The 19,987-nt window shown below is 39.8% G+C and overlaps 1 pseudogene; it reads left to right on the forward strand.

The window, feature by feature from the left end:
* The window catches only part of LOC137235653 (nuclear pore complex protein Nup88-like), a 185,091-nt pseudogene that overhangs the window by 137,540 nt on the left and 27,564 nt on the right, over positions 1-19,987 (forward strand).

Genomic DNA, 19,987 nt, shown 5'->3' on the forward strand with positions numbered 1-19,987 from the left:
ATCGCTATTTAAAATGAACGATATCGGACTATAACCACGCCCACTTTTTCGATATCGAAAATTTCGAAAAACCGAAAAAATGCGATAATTCATTGCCAAAGGCGGTTAAAGCGATGAAACTTGGTAGATGGGTTGACGTTATGACGCAAAATAGAAAATTAGTAAGATTTTGTACAATGGGCGTGGCACCGCCCACTTTTACAAGAAGGTAATTTAAAAGTTTTTCAAGCTGTAATTTGGCAGTCGTTGAAGGTATCATGATGAAATTTGGCAGGAACGTTACTACTATCACTATATATGTGCTAAATAAAAATTAGCAAAATTGGATGAAGAACACGCCCACTTTTTAAAAAAAATTTTTTTTAAATTCAAATTTTAACAAAAAATTTAATATCTTTACTGTATATATGTAAATTAAGTCAAAATTCAACTCCAGTAATGATATGATGCAACAAAATACAAAAATAAAAGAAAATTTCAAAATGGGCGTGGCTCCGCCCATTTTCATTTAGTTTGTCTACAATACTTTTAATGCCATAAGTCGAACAAAAATTTACCAATCCTTTTGAAATTTGGTAGGAGCATAGACTCTATGACGGTAACTGTTCTCTGTGAAAATGGGCAAAATCGGTGAAAGCCACGCCCAGTTTTTATACACAGTCCACCGTCTGTCCTTCCGCTCGGCCGTTAACACAATAACTTGAGCAAAAACCGATATATCTTTACTAAACTTAGCCCACGTACTTATCTGAACTCACTTTATCTTGGTATAAAAAATGGCCGAAATCCGACCATAACCACGCCCACTTTATCGATATCGAAAATTACGAAAAATGAAAAAAAAATGCCATAATTCTATACCAAATACGAAAAAAGGGATGAAACATGGTAACTGGATTGGTTTTTTGACGCAAAATATAACTTTGGAAAAAACTTTGTAAAATGGGTGTGACACCTACCATATTATGTAGAAGAAAATGAAAAAGTGCTACAAGGCGAAATCAACAGCCCTTGGAATCTTGGCAGGAATACTGTTAGTGGTATTGCATATATAAATAAATTAGCAGTACCCGACAGATGATTTTCTGGATCACCTGGTCCACATTTTGGTCGATATCGCGAGAACGCCTTCACATATACATCTAAGGGCCACTCGCTTTTAAAACCCTCATTAATACCTTTAATTTGATATCCATATCGTACAAAAACATACCAGAGTCACCCCTGTCCCACCCTAATGGCGATATCTCGAAAAGGCGTCCACCTATAGACCTAATGCCCCCTCCCTCTTAAAATGCTCAGTAACACCTTTCGTTTGATACCCATATCGTACAAACATTCTAGAGTCACCCCTGGCCCGCCCAAATGGCGATATCTCGAAAAGGCGTCCACCTATAGACCTAGTGTCCACTCCCTCTTAAAATGCTCAGTAACACCTTTCGTTTGATACCCATATCGTACAACCATTCTAGAGTCACCCTTGGTCCACCTTTATGACGATATCTCGAAAAGGCGTCTACCTATAGAACTAAGGATTACTCCCTTTTAAAATACTCATTACCATCTTTCATTTGATACCCATATCATACAAACACATTCTAGAGTCACCCCTGGCCCACCCTAATGGCGACATTTCGAAAAGGCGTCCACCTATAGACCTAATACCCACACCTTTCATTTGATTCCCATATCGTACAACTAGAGACACCCCTGGTCCACCTTTATGGCGATATCTCGAAACGGCGTCCACCTAGGGAACTAAGGATCACTCCTTTTCAAAATACTCATTAACAGCTTTCATTTGATACCCATATCGTACAAACATATTCTAGAGTCACCCCTGGTCCACCTTTATGGGGATTTCTCGAAAAGGCGTTCACCTATAGAACTAAAGCCCATTCCCTTTTAAAATACTCATTATCACCTTTCATTTGATACCCATATCGTACAAACACATTCTAGAGTCAGCCCTGGTCCACTTTTATGGCGATATCCCTAAATGGCGTCCATCCATAGAACTATGGCCTACTCTCTCTTAAAATACTCTTTAATACCTTCCATTTGATACACATGTCATACAACCACATTCCAGGGTTACCCTAGGTTCATTTTCCTACATGGTGATTTTCCTTATTTTGTCTCCATAGCTCTCAACTGAGTATGTAATGTTCGGTTACACCCGAACTTAGCCTTCCTTACTTGTTTTTAATATTTTTATTTTAATTGTATACCTGCTCAGCATAGAGAATGCAGAAAGATCCAAGGAGGAATAGATTTTAAAAGAACAAGTAAGGAAGGCTAAGTTCGGGTGTAACCGAACATTACATACTCAGTTGAGAGCTATGGAGACAAAATAAGGAAAATCACCATGTAGGAAAATGAACCTAGGGTAACCCTGGAATATGGTTGTATGACATGTGTATCAAATGGAAGGTATTAAAGAGTATTTTAAGAGAGAGTAGGCCATAGTTCTATGGATGGACGCCATTTAGGGATATCGCCATAAAGGTGGAACAGGGCTGACTCTAGAATGTGTTTGTACGATATGGGTATCAAATGAAAGGTGATAATGAGTATTTTAAAAGGGAATGGGCTGTAGTTCTATAGGTGAACACCTTTTCGAGAAATCCCCATAAAGGTGGACCAGGGGTGACTCTAGAATATGTTTGTACGATATGGGTATCAAATGAAAGCTGTTAATGAGTATTTTGAAAAGGAGTGATCCTTAGTTCCCTAGGTGGACGCCGTTTCGAGATATCGCCATAAAGGTGGACCAGGGGTGTCTCTAGTTGTACGATATGGGAATCAAATGAAAGGTGTGGGTATTAGGTCTATAGGTGGACGCCTTTTCGAAATGTCGCCATTAGGGTGGGCCAGGGGTGACTCTAGAATGTGTTTGTATGATATGGGTATCAAATGAAAGATGGTAATGAGTATTTTAAAAGGGAGTAATCCTTAGTTCTATAGGTGGACGCCTTTTCGAGATATCGTCATAAAGGTGGACCAAGGGTGACTCTAGAATGGTTGTACGATATGGGTATCAAACGAAAGGTGTTACTGAGCATTTTAAGAGGGAGTGGGCATTAGGTCTATAGGTGGACGCCTTTTCGAGATATCGTCATTAGGGTGGGCCAGGGGTGACTCTAGAATGTGTTTGTACGATATGGGTATCAAACGAAAGGTTTTACTGAGCATTTTAAGAGGGAGTGGGCATTAGGTCTATAGGTGGACGCCTTTTCGAGATATCGCCATTAGGGTGGGCCAGGGGTAACTCTAGAATGTTTGTACGATATGGGTAGCAAACGAAAGGTGTTACTGAGCATTTTAAGAGGGAGTGGGCATTAGGTCTATAGGTGGACGCCTTTTCCAGATATCGCCATTAGGGTGGGCCAGGGGTGACTCTAGAATGTTTGTACGATATGGGTATCAAACGAAAGGTGTTACTGAGCATTTTAAGAGGGAGTGGACATTAGGTCTATAGGTGGACGCCTTTTCGAGATATCGCCATTAGGGTGAGCCAGGGGTGACTCTAGAATGTTTTTACGATATGGGTATCAAACGAAAGGTGTTACTGAGCATTTTAAGAGGGAGTGGGCATTAGGTCTATAGGTGGACGCCTTTTCGAGATATCGCCATTAGGGTGGGCCAGGGGTTGCTCTAGAATGTTTGTACGATATGGGTATCAAACGAAAGGTGTTACTGAGCATTTTAAGAGGGAGTGGGCGTTAGGTCTATAGGTGGACGCCTTTTCGAGATATCGGCATTAGGGTGGGCCAGGGGTGACTCTAGAATGTTTGTACGATATGGGTAGCAAACGAAAGGTGTTACTGAGCATTTTAAGAGGGAGTGGGCATTAGGTCTATAGGTGGACGCCTTTTCGAGATATCGCCATTAGGGTGGGCCAGGGGTGACTCTAGAATGTTTGTACGATATGGGTATCAAACGAAAGGTGTTACTGAGCATTTTAAGAGGGAGTGGACATTAGGTCTATAGGTGGACGCCTTTTCGAGATATCGCCATTAGGGTGAGCCAGGGGTGACTCTAGAATGTTTTAACGATATGGGTATCAAACGAAAGGTGTTACTGAGCATTTTAAGAGGGAGTAGGCATTATGTCTATAGGTGCACGCCTTTTCGAGATATCGCCATTAGGGTGGGCCAGGGGTGACTCTAGAATGTGTTTGTACGATATGGATATCAAATTAAAGGCATTAATGAGGGTTTTAAAAGCGAGTGGCCCTTAGATGTATATGTGAAGGCGTTCTCGCGATATCGACCAAATGTGGACCAGGTGATCCAGAAAATCATCTGTCGGGTACTGCTAATTTATTTATATATTCAATACCACTAACAGTATTCCTGCCAAGATTCCAAGGGCTGTTGATTACGCCTTGTAGGACTTTTTCATTTTCTTCTACTTAATATGGTAGGTGTCACACCCATTTTACAAAGTTTTTTCCAAAGTTATATTTTGCGTCAATAAACCAATCCAGTTACCATGTTTCATCCCTTTTTTCGTATTTGGTATAGAATTATGGCATTTTTTTCATTTTTCGTAATTTTCGATATCGATAAAGTGGGCGTGGTTATGGTCGGATTTCGGCCATTTTTTATACCAAGATAAAGTGAGTTCAGATAAGTACGTGGGCTTAGTTTAGTAAAGATATATCGGTTTTTGCTCAAGTTATTGTGTTAACGGCCGAGCGGAAGGACAGACGGTGGACTGTGTATAAAAACTGGGCGTGGCTTCCACCGATTTTGCCCATTTTCACAGAGAACAGTTACCGTCATAGAGTCTATGCTCCTACCAAATTTCAAAAGGATTGGTAAATTTTTGTTCGACTTATGGCATTAAAAGTATTCTAGACCAACTAAATGAAAATGGGCGGAGCCACGCCCATTTTGAAATTTTCTTTTATTTTTGTATTTTGTTGCATCATATCATTACTGGAGTTGAATTTTGACTTAATTTACATATATACAGTAAAGATATTAAATTTTTTGTTAAAATTTGAATTTAAAAAAAATTTTTTTTAAAAAGTGGCGTGTTCTTCATCCAATTTTGCTAATTTTTATTTAGCACATATATAGTGATAGTAGTAACGCTCCTGCCAAATTTCATCATGATACCTTCAACGACTGCCAAATTACAGCTTGCAAAACTTTTAAATTACCTTCTTGTAAAAGTGGGCGGTGCCACGCCCATTGTCCAAAATCTTACTAATTTTCTATTCTGCGTCATAACATCAACCCATCTACCAAGTTTTATCGCTTTAACCGCCTTTGGCAATGAATTATCGCATTTTTTCGGTTTTTCGAAATTTTCGATATCGAAAAAGTGGGCGTGGTTATAGTCCGATATCGTTCAGTTTAAATAGCGATCTGAGATGAGTTCTCAGGAACCTACATACCAATTTTCATCAAGATACCTCAAAATTTACTCAAGTTATCGTGTTAACGGACGGACGGACATGGCTCAATCAAATTTTTTTTGGATCCTGATTATTTTGATATATGGAAGTCTATATCTATCTCGATTCCTTTATACCTGTACAACCAACCGTTATCCAATCAAACTTAATATACTCTGTGAGCTCTGCTCAACTGAGTATAAAAAACTACTTGTGGAAAAAATACGCTGCGTTGCCAGGGCGATAAAATTGTAAGTCAGGAAAAAGAAGATAGTACTTAGTAAAAAAAATGAGAAACCTTTTAAAATAAAATAAAAAAATAATAATAATTATGCTTAAATAATATTCATTATATGTGTTTTACACACGCACACACACATTCAAATAAACATATGTGTGCTCATATCTACAAATTGAAATGCCAACTTAATCCCTGCGCTCCACAAACACGACGAGGCTACTTACAAAAGTTCGAAAGAGTTGAGTTCTTAAGCTTGTTGTAGCCGTGGTACATAAACGCTCAGCCGTTGATTTTTTATACCCAACGATTAGGACTTCGGCTGTACTGCATGTTTGCTTTTATTTAACCAACGTTTGAAGGTTGCATACAACTGAACCACGTATACGAACTGAACCACGAAGCTATTAAACAGTAGGAATATGCCCTAGTATAGTCTCAACTCGATTCAAGTAGAGCAAGCCTTAACAAATTGGTTAACAAATGGCTCCGTGATAAGCTGCAGAATGACAACGTCGCAATGGAGTCTACGCGAGAACACAAAACCTGTAAACAGAGGAACGCTGAAGGGTGCGGTATTGTCACCAAAGCTGTGGACGCTGGTCATCAACCAATTTCTTATGAGGAGAGGACCAGTAAACTCACGGCCTATGCAGATGACGTTTCAGCCACCATCTTCAGAACATCTGTCCGCATACAATCAGCATTTAGATGGATCAAGTGCTTCGGAATTTATATGCCTTGGCATCTGCAGCCGGATTAACCGCCAACACGGGAAATATGAGGTCCCTAATCGGACTAAGCCTAAGCTTCGAGGTGTAACCCTACAAAAAAAAAGAAATACAGCACAAAATATATAGGAACTAAACTTGATAGTATGTTGTCTTGGAATCTCCCTGTGGAAGAGAGAGCGAAAAAAGGCTCTCATTGCGTATTTACGGCAATTGTCAAGCCCATATTTTACCATAAGGTCTTTGCTTGGTGGACATACTCGCGAAAAAGTACGTACTCTTATACCAAAAACTAAAGGGTGTATGCAGTTTATTAATGATTCGTTATAACGGAGCCCTAAAAACTACTCCGAAAGCAGTGTAGTGCTATCTAATATAGGACGAACGTACTACATTGCCCCGTGCCTGAGCTTCGAAAGACATCTTGGGGCCACATTAGAGTCACTACTATACACGTGTAAACGGATGATTCCAAATTAACTGAACTGCAGTCGCGTCAACATACAATATATTGAGAGTCAGGCTGCAATCATAAGGCAAATATTCTCACACAGTACTTTACTAAGAAGTGTCCTGGAATGGAAAGAAGCTTTGTGAGATACTTCGTTCAGCCGGACCATACATCTGTACTGGGTTCCCGGTCAAAAAGGGATAGAAAGCATCGAAAAGGCAGATTATTGGCAAAGCACGGTGCAGCAATATGCAAATCCTATGACGTTAGATTCACAAAAATGCTCATATATCTAAAGAGAGAAGACTTAAAGCTCGCGATGGTCTTGCTAACTGCACACTACTTTCTGCCGTCACATGCTTCTAAGTTAGGTCTCGCCAGTAACAGCAGAAGTAGGAAGTGCAAGCTGCAGTAAAAAACGGTTGAGCATGTTTTGTGTTCGTGTTTTGTACTCGCGCGAACAATGCTTCAGCCACTAGGCGCGGTAGAGTTGCTAGATCTCGAGGCAACTATTAAACTAGGTCCTAGAAAATTTCTAGTATCTGCCAGGAGGATGGACATAGTTCCTAATTTTTGATAGGCTTTTTCAGTTTGATCATTAAACAAACTTCTGGTAGCATTATGAACTCATTCAGCCTATTTCAGGTACTCATGGACCGGCTAGTTCTACCTAACCAGTAGACTACAGGTCCTCTTGTATTGTTGTGAAATTGGCGACATAACGGCTGTGTACTGATCGTCAGATTTCTCTCGGCTTTTATAAAGTAGAAAATTCATTGTAAACACTCAACCCATATAAATGACCAAAACAGCGCTGGAAGGAAATGGTCCCAAAAAAGAATGTACAACCGTGAAAAATGGAGCCGAATCACATCGCGATCATCTTTTTGTGCTAGTTGTGGATGGCTCATTGATCAGCTCTTTTGCGTCTTTAGTAATTTGGTTCTTACTGACCCAACCTTTTAGCGAACATTTATTAGTACCCTCATATGTTATGAATACTCTCGCTCACATATTTATGCATTATCTAAGTAGGTATATGAGAACATGTGTACTTATGGTTATAAATTTGTGTGAGCACACACTTTTAGCAAATTATAAAAATTTATTACGCTCAGAGCGGACCAAAGAAAAAAATTTGTAAAAAAAAAAGAGGTGAAGTGAAAAAGAGAAAGAAAAACGGAACACAAAACCAAAACGAAGCGAAGTGAAAGGACATGAAATAAATTAATAGAAAATGCCAAGCACGAATGGCAGCACTAAGAAGGGTAGGAGGGATGAAAGGAAAATCGGGTATCAGCAGTAGCGTGGGAAGAGAATGGGTTATAAGAAAAATATGGCACAGAAAAGGCAGAGAAAAAAAAATGCCTTTAAACAAAAAAAAATCGCATATTTCAACACCCCGACTCTTGCATCTCTATGGGTCCATACCCCTCTCCCATACACAATTTATTTGCCCACCCATACTCATTTGCTTAATTTTTTCCACATTTTTATCATAATGCGTTGTGAAATTATAGAAATGGACACCAATGTCCATCCGGCGGATATGAAATGTAACCGAATCGTTGGCAAGAAAAAAAGGCAAATAGAATGGCAAAGTGGTTAAGGGAAAAATGAAGTAGAAGAAGCTGCTTATATGAGTTGCAGAAGGGGTGTGGGCGGCATGTCGTATGAGCATGGTGATATTAATAACTGGTTATGGCCAGCGGGTTTGAATATTGCGTAATGGTAGTAAAAGTTTTTCATATTTTTGTGTTGCTCCTTTTTTTCTTTTATTATTTTCTTTTTTACTTTAGATTTGGTTAAAAAATTATGCGACTAACACAAAAAATTAGCTACATTTATTTTTGCATATGTAAGTCTATATTTTATGTTGAATTAAAAATAATGATATATGAGATATGTTCAAAAAGAAGGAAGGCACCATACATTAGCTAGGTTTGACTGTTATCTCTTTTTAGAAGGCATAGCGATAAAAAAAACATAAGCGGATTCATGCGTTTTTAATGCGGCTTATTTTTCTTGTGAAACCTTTTTGAAATGCATATGTATGAGAAAAGAATTCAAAAACAATTAAATTAAAGTAAAGGTGTCTAAGTTCGGGTGTAACCAAACATTATATAATCAGCGTGAGCTTCAATTGTACAATTCATTTCAGATAAATTCTTTTCTAAATAACACGTGGCACCGCCCGTTTAAAAAAAAAAGGGTCTCCCCATTTCCTCTTACAGTAAAACTTGATAAGTGAAATATCATTGATTCTAAACTATTTTTTGCTAAGTTGTAGATTATTATTCTAGTCTAAGACCCTTTTAAACTTGTTTTCTATCTAAGTTGCCGTGGTCTTTAACCGACCCCGTCCATTTTTACTAGAAAAGTTTTCTGCTATAAGGAAAATATGTGTACACGATTTCATTACGATATGTTAATTTTTCTTCGAGTTATGGCTCCCGAAACATAGAAAACTGCTTAGTCATGAAAGGGCGGTGCCACGCCCATTTTTTAAATTTGAAGTTTTTCCTATTTATTGTTATAAATCCACTTGGGAAAGGAAATATTATTGATATAAAGCTCTTTTTTGCAAAGATGGCTTATTTTATTCGCCCACAACCCTTTTAAAAATCTTTTATATAAAAGTGGGCGTGGTCCTTGACCGATTTCGTTAATTTTTCTTCAAAGCATTCCTTATAGTAAAGAAAACCTCTCTGCCGAATTTTTTTTTACGATAGGTTTAACGATTTTTGATTTATGATCAATAATATTTGTAAAATTGATTTTACCACAAGTGGGCGGTGCCACGCCCATTTTAAACAATTTTTTCAAATTTGTATCAAGAGTATCAACATCAGTTCACACGTCAAATTTTAACATTCTAGGTGTTATTTGCTAAGTAATCAGGTTTTTTGTGTTTTCCAAAATGTTATATATATAAATAGTGGGCGTTGTTATCATCCGATTTCGCTCATTTTCAAAACCAATCTATTCTGGGTCCAGATAAGCTCGTGTGCAAAATTTTGTAAAGATATCACAATATTTACTCAAGTTATCGTGTTAACGGAGAGACGGACGGACGGACGGACATGGTTCAATCACATTTTTTTTCGATACTGATGATTTTGATATATGGAAGTCTATATCTATCTCGATTCCTTTATACCTGTACAACCAACGGTTATTCAATCAAAGTTAACATACTCTGTGTACAAAGCACACGAAAAAAGTAATGGTGTAACCCTTTCCGAATTTTGTTAAAAGGAATTTATTTTTTTTTTTTGAGGCTGTAGAAATGTTGTGTAATGCTAGATCGGAATAGAGGCGTGGCACCACTTATTAACAAAAAAATGTCTTCCAATATCCTCTTACAATAAAACTTGGTAAGTGAAATATCATTGATACAGAACGACCCTTTTAAACATCCTTTATATATAAAAGTGGGCGTGGTCTTTAACCGAATCCCATCCATTTTTAATAGAAATATTTTCTGCTATAGGGAAAATATGTTACTCAATTTTATTACGATATGTTAATTTTTCTTCGAGTTATGGCCCCCGAAACATAGAAAATATAAGTATATATAGTCATAAAAGGGGCGGTGCTACGCCCATTTTCAAAAAATTAAATGTTTTCCTTTTCTTATTATAATTTCACTTGGGAATAGAAATCTCATTGATATAAAGCTTTTTTTTGCAAATATATAGCTTATTTTATGGGTCTGCGACCCTTTGAAAATCCTTTATATAAAAGTGCGCGTGGTACTTAACTGATTTCGTTAATTTTTCTTCGAAGCATTCTTATAGTAAAGGCAACCTCTCTGTCGAATGATAGGTTCAGCGGTTTTTGATTTATGATTAATAATATTGGTAAAATAGATAGTGTGTGATGCCACGCCCATTCTCAAAAAGTTTTTCAAATTTTTATCGTTAGTCCAACCATCAAATTTCAACATTCTAGGTGTATTATTTACTTAATAATCTGGTGTTTTGTGCTTTCCAAAATGTTATATATATATGTAAAAGGTAGGCGGGGTTATCATCCTATTTCGCTCATTATAAATAGCGATGAGAGATGAGTGATATACCAAAATTCAATATATCTCAATATTTACTAAAGTTATCGTGTGCTTAAGCAGACGGACGGACGTGCATGGCTAAATCAATGCCGTTGTGTTACAAAAGCTATAATTTGGTAAGGATAGGGTCTCTGCCAACTTTCAATGTAATATCCTTAACGGCTTTTGATTTACGACTTGTTAAAGTTCCACATTTTCTTCTTTTAAATGTGGGTAGTGCCACGCCCATATTCCAAAATTTTTTAGAATTTTTGTTTTTCTCCATAAAACCAATCCACCTACCAAATTTCATTGGCTTAGCGGTATGCGTTTTTGAATTATCTAATGTTTTCCATTTTTCTAAATTTTCGATATCAATTTTTCTGGGTCGAGATAAACCCGTATACCGAAGTTAGTGAAGATATCTTAATATTTGCTCACGGTATCGTGGCTTGGAAGTCTAATTATCAATTACACACTAGCATATACATACCGCCTGTATAAACGGGTACCAGTACGTATACGTAACATTTTTATTATTATTTGGTATAAAAGTGTTATGTTGCAATGGCCGGCCCGTGGGGACCTTACATTGACTCCATAGTGCTACCAGGGTTTGTTTAACGACCAAACTCAAAACCCCTTATCAGAAATATTATAAAATAACTCCGTCCTCTTGGAAAATATTAGAAGCTGGAGAGCGCAGGGCATGAGCACAAAACGTGCACGATTATTTCCTTCTCCAAGCGGCACTCGCTATCGCTAAACAGGCCTTATTTGAAAGCATGTATAGCCAGGACCCAGTGTCGAGTCAGAATATCCGTCATAAGCCGACAGTTATATCTTCTTAATGATAAGAGTGCGTTAATTAGTCTGTTGTTGTAAGACCTGCATATGATCTTTGACCGTACAGTACCGCACTTGGAAACATGCCTTTCCTGCTTGGTCGATCATGTGTAAATCTCGCCTTCTCTTAAACTCTCCCAATCTTATTGGGAAGTCTGCAGTGCAAGCTTCGAAAGATACGCTCTTTTTAGCGAGCTCATCCGCTAGTTCATTCCCGTTTATTCCCATATGTCCTGAGATCTAATATAGATATATGCCTCGCCCTATCCCCATTCTTTTCAGGGATTGCTTACACTCGAATATACCAGCTAGTTCCTCCAGTGATTCTACTGCTTTGGTAACGGCTACTACTTCCGCCTGAAATGCACCTCATTGATCTGACAGTTTGTAGCGTCTGTTTATTTCTGAGAGCACAATTGTTCTATGGAATGCAGAACCCTGCCAGCGGTGTACCCGTGTATCGCCTCGTTTGCCATTTGAAAACCCTTGCGCCAACAATTCCCCACTACTGCGGCTCTTAGAGCCCTTTCAAAGCGCAGGTACACAATAAGGAATGGATACTATTGGGTTGTGCCGAAGCATTTATGAGTAGTTCATCTAGAGGGAACTTTACTTTTCAGTTGTCTACACCAGCAAGTAAACCCTCTCATCTCTCTGAAGTAAACTGATGCTAGAATTATATTCTGTAGCATCAGGCTAAAGTACTCGAGCAATATGTAATAGGTTTTCCATAGCTTTTGTTTGTTTTGAATGACTTCTAGAAGTTATTCTCACTCCTGGTTGAGCGTCCAACTCTAGCGACTGTTGTGCTCTCTCCACTTTCTTATTATTTTTTATCACTTTGTAGCCATTTTCTTACCCCTCCCTTTTATTCATCTAATTTCCTTCCTCAATTTCAACTTAAATAAAATTTATTACATTTTCATTGTTTGCTTTTAATTAATTAATTTATGATTTATTCTTTTTAATGAAGAACGACACAATTCGCACTTGCTTTTGTTATGAACTCATTTCCTTTGGATTCATAAAATTAAAAGAAAAACTAAAATTCACGTGGCAAGTTTGTGGCATCATTGCGCGCTTAACTTTTTGTCTGGGCCACTTAAACTTTTGACCGCTGTCATGCGTAAAGCAGCAATGAACTTTAGTTATCGCAACAAAAATAAAATGTAGGTTTAACATTTACAGAAAAAGTGCGTTTTTACGCAGATGTTATTTCATGTAATTTTTCCTTTCGAGTGCTTTGGAATAAGCTGAAAGGGCTGGAAGTAAATCAATATATTACGGCAGCCCGGATAACTTCAAAAGACGCCTCATTGATCTGACAGTAACGTACTACTGACGTACTAAATAAGTTTCGCGAAAGGTGGAAGCATTACCAAGAAAAAAAGACGGACTATCATCTAAATTGCATCATGTAACGGAAGGCGAGTTTGAATCACCCAGAAGTTGTAACCAAGGCAATTCTGTGCACTGATAACTTTGGATATTAGAAATGCTTTAACACCGCGAACTGGATGCAGATAATGGCAGCGTCAGCGTCCCTCAGGGATCTGTTCTAGGTCCAACGCTATGGAATGCGATGTATGACGGTGTGCTACAAATCGTCCCGGAGGCAAGGAAAATGTTGGCTATGCAGATGATATTATTAGTAGATAGCAGTGGCCAGGTAACTTTAGCTGCTCCAAGCATTTTGTAATGACGCCTTGGAAAGAATAGGGGAATGGCTGACGAACATTAGGCTGGATATGGCGGGCAATAAGACAGACGTGGTTTTGGTGAGCTCAAAGTGGACTGTGCATGAGTTAGTCCTAACCATAGGAGATTATCAAATAAATTCAAAGCCTTTCCTGAAATATCTAGGAGTAAACATTGACTCAAAACTATGTTTTAAGGAGTACTTCAGGGCGGTGGGTGAGAAAGTTTCTAGAGTTAGTAGAGCCCTAACGCGAATAATGCCCAACATCGGCGGCCAAGGTGGAGCTACCCCTCAGCTATTATCCAACGTAACCAGCTCGGAAATATTATATGCAGAACCGGTATGGCACAGATCTAAAATGGCCCACCAAAAAGATATACTATAAGCCGTATTACTGCTATACGAGTAGCATGTGCTTATTGGACGGTGTCCGATGTCGCGATCCATGTTTTATCCAGAAAAATCCCAGTAGATCTACCGTCAGGTGAAATGGCCGATCTGTTTGGCATTGGAATCAGCCGACCATCTGAAGATGCTAAGAAAAGCGCAAGGTCATGAACATTAGATAGGTGGTAAGAACGGTGGGAAGAATCTAGAAAGGGCGCTGGACCTTCATGCTAGTTCGGAATATAGCGGAATGGTACGAGCGAAAACACGGCGAACTAAATTACCACCTCACACAGATATTGAGCGGGCACGGCGGCTTCAAGGAATATGTACGTAAGCGTGGGATAGATGAGGATCCTTTCTGTAAACATTGCCCTCCGAATTGGAAAGCGCAGAACACGCAATGTTTCACTGCGCTCCTTTTTAACGGCGAATGACTCTCTGTACACAGAGTTTTTGAAAAGGAGCCTTCCTTTAGGAAAATATGCGAAATATTAGCGACTAAATCGCCTTTTTTGGCCTGAGTATCATCTTTCATGTGCATAGCATAACCTAGCCAGCGTAGACGCAGTCTTTTGATTCGCTGAACTGTGTGGATGTCTGCATAACGCTCGTAGAGCTGATTACTAAATCTTCTTTGGTACTCGCAGTTTTTTACGGGTAGAGGTTCGTAAAAAGAACTTTTCTCTCGAACACTCCCAAATCTGCCTCATCTGATTTTGTGCTGGTCCATTCACCTGCCTCATATAGCAGTACATGCACGGTAAGTGCCTTGTAGAGCATGATTTTTGTTTGCTAAAAGCGTAATTTTCTTTTCAATTGTCTACTAGGCCCAAAGTAGCATTTGCTAGAAATAGTGATTCTTCGCTGGATTTCTTGACTGGCGTTGTTGCCAGGGCTGGTTCGAGATTTATCGTCGTAAGCCTTTGGTAGCGCGATCTCACACCAAAGCTATTATTTTCTCTTTGCTTTTTCTTATGACTTGGGCTTATATTTTTGTTTTTTCATACATAAGAACCTTAACAAAGTCTCCTTCAGATCATACTTTAGAGGAGAACTCCTAAAAACTCGCAATAGTATATATAAAAAGGAAACTGCAGCAATGGCGACGCCCTTTTAGGTTTGTATAATTTCCACATGTAAGACTTAGTATATGAGAGCTCATTCGCATAATTGCAGGACCCTCTCCTTACTTACACTTGCAGCACCAGCACTACGCCCCATAACACACACTTGGCTAGCACACGACTCTTTTGACCATACCAATTTCCAATGCTATTCCCTTTCGCTGCCTGCTGCGCTAATTCCCTCAACATTACACCCTTCTAGAATTTTATAAATTTTTTTTTGTTTTTCTGCTGTATTTTATTTCATTTCGTGACACATTTTTTCTATGCCTTTTCGTTGCGCTATGAATGTATTTAACTCATCTCATATGTGTCCTTTATTTTTTTGTGTGACAACATCAGGACATATTCTTCATTATGTAAATGCACCGCTTTACACGATTTTTTGTTGTTGTTGTTGTATTTGACCGTTTCCTTCTTTTCAATAATTTCATACATATTTTGTGCATATTTTATTTTTTCGCATTAACGTTTTTTTCTTCCGCGTTGGTCTTCTTCTTTTTCTGCTAACCATATTCATTTGCACTTGTTTAACCGTGGTTTTTCTGCAAGAGCGTTGAGTCCCACTACCTCTCTCTCTCTCTCTTCTACCTCCTCTCACGTTTTCTTTATTTATGTGTGCTTGCCGTGCATTTAAAACAATAACGAAATGTAGTCGTGGCGATCTCTGTGAGTAGTCTATAAAATTTAAGCTCTAACAGATTTGTCGTAGCTTGTTGTTATCCCTTTGCCTTGCCACACACACACGCACACACGGTGCATGCAGCGAAATAGCAGCTTCCTTCCGCTTTCCAACACTACACGCGTTTGTCAATGTGTTTTTTATCGCATACTTTTTTAAAAGCCGTTTTTAAAAAATTAAAAGCACGTCCTAAGTCCACATTTGGTCAGCGTCTTTTACCAACTTTTGACAGCTGTGTGAGCAAGCCCACGGTATAAGGGATGCGGTTTGAAGGTGCTTATAAAACCAAACCTAAACAAGCGTCGAGTGTGTTTCTTCAAGTGAATGCGTACGTGTTCTGTAAATAATACTAGCCAGCTTAGTATGAGGATGGAAGCGCCTTTAATGTTGTCTTGTCAGTTTTTAGCAAGACTAAAAGAGTTAATGCAATTACGTTGCTTTCTTTTGGTGCATTTATTATACACCTGCTTGTCTAAACCGCTGGAAAAAGAAGCGGTAAAGATGGGTTTGATGGTGAATGAGGACAAAACGAAGTACCTGCTGTCATCGAGCAAAGAGTCAGCGCATATGCGCCTTGGCAACCACGCTACTGTTGGCAGCCATAATTTCGAAATAGTAAAAGACTTCGTTTATTTGGGAACCAGCATCAACACTAGCAACAACATCAGCACTGAAATCCAGTGAAGAATCAATCTTGCCAATAAATGCTACTTTGGACTAGGTAGGCAATTGAAAAGTAAAGTCCTCTCTCGGCGAACGAAAATCATACTCTACAAGTCACTTATCGTACCCGTCCTGCTTTATGGGGCAGAAGCATGGACCATGACAACAGCAGATGAAGCGGCTTTGGGAGTGTTCGAGAGAAAAGTTCTTCGAAAGATTTATGGACCTCTACGCATTGGCGATGGCGAGTACCGAAGAAGATTTAATGATGAGCTGTACGAGCTATACGCAGACATCAACATAGTCCAGTGAATTAAAATGCAGCGGCTGCGCTGGCTAGGCCATGTTATGCGAATGAAAGATGATGCTCCGGCCAAGAAAGTGTTTCTATCGGAACCCGCCTATGGAAGCAGAGGTAGAAGGTGGCCCCCACTCCGTTGGAAGGACCAGGTGGAAAACGATTTAAACTCCCTTGGTGTGACCGATTGGCGCCGGTTGGCGGAGCGAAGGAGCGATTGGCGCGCCTTGTTGGACGGCCATAACCGTTTAGACGGTTAAGCGCCAATTAAGTAAGTAAGTAAGCTTGTCTAAACCTCATTTTGGTGGTTCCGCATGCTTTGAAAAATAATTAGGTTACTCATTTTTTAGATGGAATAATCGCTCTCTAAAGTGGGGCTAGGTTAAGTTGTAGAGCTGGGCCGCAAAATCATTTCCAGCCTGATACTGAGGCGATAAATGGGTATTTTTTTTATTGGACGTTGGGGTAGCGCACTACCCTCAATTGGCGCAATGAAACCATGATAATACTCTAACGTCACGGGGGAGAAAGGCGATTTCCGCACTCTTGGAAAACTGCTCGTGTAGCTTTTCTACCAAAGGCGGGGAAGATCGGTCACGTATATCCCAAAGATTATAGACCCATTAGCTTAACAAAATTTCTGCTCAAAACTATGAGAGGCTGATTGATGTGTACATAAAGTACAACGTGGATGAAAAGCTGCTCTCTACAACACAACATGCGTCGGTAGGCACCGCATTGCATAGGGTGGTAATAAGCATAGAGCAAGCCTTGGAATATAAGGAATATGCTCTAGGAGTCTTCTTAGACATTGCCGGGGCTTTCAACAATATTTCTAAATGAGCGATTATGGATGGTCTTAATTAAATTAAAGCACATCCAGCCTTAACTAGATGATTGGCTGCATGTTAAATTGCAGGAAGGTTACATTACAATGGGGATTGTATGAGGCCACGAAATCAGTGCACAGGGGCACGCCGCAGGGAGGGGTGCTATCACCTCTGCTGTGGACGCTGGCATCAACCAATTTCTCAGGCGATTCGATGAGGGACCCGTAAAACTTACGGCTTACGCAGATGACGTTGCAATAGTCATAAGTGGAAAGTGTCTTCCAACGATTAGCACTTTGATGGATCAGGCATCTCGGGATATTCATACCTGGGCATCTAATGTCGGGTTGACACCCAATGCGGAGAAGACGGATATGGTCTTGCTTACAAAAATGTACAAGGTCCCAAATTGGACCAGGCCTAAGTTAGGAGGGGTGAGCCTACAGGAGAAACCTTGCACAAAATATCTGGGAATCATCCTAGACAGTAAGCTGTCATGGAAGCTCAGCGCGGAGGAGAGGGTGAAAAAGGCCTCAACGGCACTTTATGCATGTAAAAGAATGCTGGGGTGTACGTGGGGTTTATCACCCTATCTTTCTCATTGGGTTTTTACAGCGATTGTAAACCCTATTCTATACTATGGAGTTCTTGTTTGGTGGAAAGCCTCACAAAAAACAACCTACCTCGAAAAATTTGGGGGCGTACACAGACTATCAATGCTTAGCATTACGGGAGCCCTGAAAACAACGCCGACTGCACTGTATGCCATTCTACACATTCCACCTCTAGACCAGGTTGCAAAGAACATAGCGTTAATAACTGCAACCAGGCTCAGTGCCGCGGGGCAGCTTGAGCGCCGACCGTACGGACATAGCAGTATAGCGTCATCAATTACAGGACGAACAGACTACCTGATTCCCTATCTGCGCTTCGAGGGAGATCTTAAGGCCACAATAGAGGTGGACGGTTGGCGCAAGGGTGGTCAAATGGCGGAAGGGAAGATACATCTGTACACAAATGGTTCCAAAGTAGTGGAAGGAGTAGGGTCTGCGGTATGCTGTGCTGGTCCGGAAATAAACAGATCCTACAAACTGCCAGACTACTGTAGCGTTTTTCAGGCGGAAATATTAGCCGTAACCAAAGCAGTAGAAACACTGGAAGAGAATAGCTCAAACTGCAACCTTGTTAGCTTTTATATTGATAGCCAAGCAGCAATTAAGGCAATAATCTGGCATAGCACAGCATCTAAAAGTGTGTTAGAGTTTAAGCAGTATACATCTGTATTGGGTCCTAGGAAATATGGGAATAGATGGGATTGAAAAATCAGATGAACTAGCTAAAAAGGGCGCGTGCCTTGAAGCTTGCACCGTAGACGTCCCAATTAGATTGGACGAGATTAAGAGAAGGTGAGAGGTGCACATTATCGACCCAGCGGGAAAGGCGTGGGTTTAAGCGCGGGGCTGTTAAGTGTCGAAGATTATGTGTAGATCTTACAACCTTAGACCAACAAAGTTACTTCTATCATTAAAAAGAGGGGACTGTAGACTCATGACGGGTATTCTGACTAGACACTGCCTTCTGATGTCACAGGCCTTTAAATTAGGCTTGGTCAGTGTTAGCAGATGTAGGAAGGTGGGTTTGTAGGAGGAAATGATCGAGCGCATTTTGTGCTCGTGCCCTGCGCTTGCCAGGCTAAGACTGCAGCTATTAGGAGTGATAAAGCTCTCAGTTCTAGAAGCAGCAAGTGGCTTAAGTCCTTGAAAGCTTCTTGTATTTGGAAAGAGGACGGAGTTATTTTATAACGTAGGTCCAGCTTTTTGATAGAGTTTTTCAGTTTGGTCGTTAAACTTCTGGTAACACTACGGACTCATTCAGTGTATGTAAGGTCCTCATGGAGCGGCCAGTTCAACCTAACCTAACCTAACCTAATTAAAGCATAGTTGTCCCCACAAAACGTAGAACGCTCACTTATACTTAATATCATACCTTAAAAGCTCGTGAGCTTTGATTCCAGCAAGCACTTCAAGCTGCACCTCGACCACTTTAAGCTGTCATAATTTAAAAACAAAAATGCAAATCTGTCTACCGAGTATTAATTACGTGTGTAAAACTCTCAGCCATTTAGAATTTCATCATATATTATCAACAAAAAAAAAACAAATGCAGTTATGCGCGGATTTTAAATCATTACAAGTGTTAGCGTCAATTTCGACTTTAGAAAAATATTTGCCATTACCAAAAACAAACAAAAAGTGGCGAAAATGCCAAAAAGCCACTGCCAATTGTTTACCAAAGCCGCAACATCAATTTCACACTCACGCTAATGCAGCAGCTTTTGCTTTGTTGTTGACTGGCCAACCAATTGTTATCTCCCTAACCGCAGTGCGACCATAAGTGGGCAGTCAAAAAATACGCTTTCGCACGAAATATTCGTTTTTCCGCCAAAAAATCGTAACTTATTGCTAACGATTTACGGTTGAAACCACGGGGGGGGGGGGGGGGGGGGGGGGTGATGGATGGTTGAATGCTTGGTAAAGGGTTGTAGTACAGTTATTTAGCAAATTGCAAATCAAC

This window comes from Eurosta solidaginis, unplaced genomic scaffold, assembly GCF_040869045.1.
Source record: "Eurosta solidaginis isolate ZX-2024a unplaced genomic scaffold, ASM4086904v1 ctg00001039.1, whole genome shotgun sequence".
Classification (NCBI taxonomy): domain Eukaryota; kingdom Metazoa; phylum Arthropoda; class Insecta; order Diptera; family Tephritidae; genus Eurosta; species Eurosta solidaginis.